Source organism: Trachymyrmex cornetzi, unplaced genomic scaffold (assembly GCF_001594075.2).
Source record: "Trachymyrmex cornetzi isolate Tcor2-1 unplaced genomic scaffold, Tcor1.1 scaffold1373, whole genome shotgun sequence".
NCBI classification, from domain to species: Eukaryota; Metazoa; Arthropoda; class Insecta; order Hymenoptera; family Formicidae; genus Trachymyrmex; species Trachymyrmex cornetzi.
The window spans coordinates 24,759-28,250 of NW_017295953.1; positions in this window are offsets into that span (position 1 = coordinate 24,759).

Genomic DNA, 3,492 nt, shown 5'->3' on the forward strand with positions numbered 1-3,492 from the left:
ATTTTGGGCATTTTATCAATTGAAATATCTCATTTTTATATTTAGATTAGAATAGTGTACAACAGCCTTAATGTGCACTGAGTGCGCACCAGTGCAATCAGTGAAATACGCTATGAAATCCTCAATAAACTTTAAGGCTTGTTCGTAATATAATATATGTCAGAAACTTGTTTGTCTTCAAATTGGGGTGGCACCCAGTTGGACACGGGTGGCACCCAGTTGGACACGGCTCAATTGGACACGAGCCACTCATAACGCTTGAGACTACAAAGCTCCTAAGCATCGGTCGTTGTGATTGGTGGTGTCCAATCGAGACGTGGTCAATCGGGATCACCCCTTCAAATTGACCGCTATGTTACTTGTTTAGCAATCATTATTTAACTTTCGAAAAGACACATATTGTTCTCGCAGTTATTTTTTAAAAATTTGACGATAATTTATAATATATTAACGAGTTACAAAATGTTGCATAAGAGAGATTCATTGTTCAGTGTAGAAACGTCGACTGTGTGGGGTGATCCCGATTGATCACTGCTCGATTGGACACCACCAATCACAGCGACTAGTGCTTAGGAGCTTTGTAGTCTCAATCGCTGTGAGTCGCTCGTGTCCAATTGAGCCGTGTCCAATTGGGTGCCACTCGAGTTCTCATTGCCACTCAGCTTTCTAATAGCGTTTTCGGCCCGACCGGGTTTGCACCAACCTGGGTTGGATTAATGGCGTTTTGCGCTCTCCTATTGGTAGAGCGTGTGACATCAACCAATAGGAAAGATTAATCCAACCCAGGTTGGTGCAAACCCGATCGGGCCGAAAACGCTATAACTTTGTGAGTATGTGACTTATCTTACAACAGTAAACGATTCAATTTTTGAGAAGGAATACGTTGGAGATATCATTTTATCAATACTCCAATCGTTGCGCTAGGGGGAAAGATTGGATGAAGACTCAAACCATGAGTGGAAACGTTCAAAGTTAAGGCCGCAGCACACACTCTTGCATAACGCATAATGCACAGTGCATAAAGGAATCAACCAATCAAAATTCTTCTTTTTCATTAAACAAGAGAAAAGGAAAGATTCTAATTAGTTGATTCGCTTATGCACTATGCGTTATGCGTTATGCAAAAGTGTGTGCTGCGGCCTTTAGGGTTTATATTTTTAGTATTAAGAAAAATTGCGCTAACTGATAACCAGCATCGACTCCTATTGCCTGTAATATATTTTTTATATTTTATTAATTTAATATATTATGTAGAGCTTTAATATCAGGAGTCGCGATAGCAGCTCCCGTCAAGTATATTTTTATAGTACATAATAATATAATACCATGTCATGAAAGAGACGCTACAGCGTATCCTTTACAGGAATAAACTCGCTTATATAATTAAAAATTATTATTTTGTTTAAACAAATTGATGTTATTAAAAAATGCATATATTGGAGAAGAATATAGATTTTTATAACTAAAATGAGATAACGATCATGTCCGTAAGTATACTTGAAGCGTAGATATGAATATGAGCACGTACTATTCGGCCCAATTTATGTCACTTATGCCCATTTCCACCAACGAAGATTATCTTTAATCTTGATTCAATTTTCTCTTTGTCTTTTTTCAATCTTTAGAACTAGAAAAAACGAAGAGTAAATTGGATCGAGATTAAAGTTAATCTACATTGGTGGAAGTGGACATTATTCATTCAGATATGTCGTCGTCGCTAAATTTTGTCCCCTTTCACTACACCTTTTTTCAACACTTTCTACACCTTTTCTGGATCTTTTCTACACCTCTTCTGCACTTTTTTAATACTTATTTCCTGCACTTTTTCTACACTTTTTCTACACTTTTTTACACTTATTTTCTGCACTTTTACTACACTTTTTCTACACCTTTTTTGCACTTTTTCGATACCTTTTTTACTTTTTCGATACTTTTTCTACTTTTTCGATACCTGTTCTACATCTTTTTTGAACGTTTACTGAACCTGTTCTGCACGTTTTCAGCATCTCTCTGGCATTCTTCTGGCATCTCTTCTACATCTTTCATGTACTTTTTCTGCACTATTTCTAAAACAGTACCACATCTTTCTCACACCTCTCCTGTATTAATTTCGCATTTCTTCTGCACCTCTCCGCATCTGAGTCTTACCGTTTCCGCAACTCTTTTGCACTTATCCGCATCTTTTCTGAACTTTTATTGCACCTCTTCTGCACTTTTTCTGCATCTTTCGCATCCTTCTGGCATCTCTTTTACATCTTTCATGTACCTTTTCTGCACTTTTCTACAATAGTACCACATCTCTCACACCTCTTCCATATTAATTTCGCATTTCTTCTGCACCTCTCCGCATCTGAATCTTACCGTTTCCGCAACTCTTTTGCACCTATTCCGCATTTTTTCTGAACTTTTATTACACCTCTTCTGCACTTTTTCAGCATCTCTCTCGCATCCTTCTGGCATCTCTTTCGCATCTTTCATGTATAGTCAGACAATGAAAGGTTGCAACACTTTAATTCGATGGTTTTCGGAACGCGCAAAAATTCTGACAGAGCAGATCTCCGAACGCCTATAGTCAGCGGTTACGATAAAGCTGGAAACACAATAGACACAGGCAATAGGCACAGACAACAGGGAATAACGAGCCGTCCAATCAGAGCTTTGGGGTATAAGTTCGATATTATATCCCAGAGCTCTGATTGGACAGCTCGTTATTCCCTGTTGTCTGTGCCTAATGCCTGTGTCTATTGTGTTTCAAGCTTAAAGCGGGGAGCACAGATTCTTGCATAAAGCATAACACGTAATGCATAAGAATATGTTCTCCGTTTCTTTCCCTTCCATGTAATAGAGAACTCTGGTTGGTTCAATTTCTTATGCCTCATGTGTTATGCGTTATGCAAGAGTCTGAGCTCCCCGCTTAAAGGCCGCAACACAGACTTTTGCATAAAGCATAAGGCATAGTGCATAAACGAATCAACTAATCAGCATCTTTCCTTTCCTCCCATTCCATGGAAAAGAAGAATTTTGATTGGTTGATTCGCTTATGCACTATGCGTTATGCGTTATGCAAGAGTGTGTGTCTGGGCTCCTAAGGCCGCAGCACACACTCTTGCATAACGCATAATGCATAGTGTATAAGCGAATCAACTAATCAGAATCTTTCCTTTCCTCCCATTCCATGGAAAAGAAGAATTTTGATTGGTTGATTCCTTTATGCACTATGCATTATGCTTTATGCAAGAGTGTGTGCTGCGGTCTTTACTGTCAAAGTGATGCAGAATCGTCTTGTACACGGTGAAATAAAAAAAATGTATTTGTGCGTAGCGGAAAATTTGTAAGATACCCTTCGAATATCATAAAATATGTCGTGGTAAGTAATAATAAAGTAAATGCTAAATTTATTTTATATAAATTTATTTATATTTTCAAAAATATGTTTATCATCAGTAAACATCCAAAAATTAAAAGTAATAATATAACATAATATTATTCTAG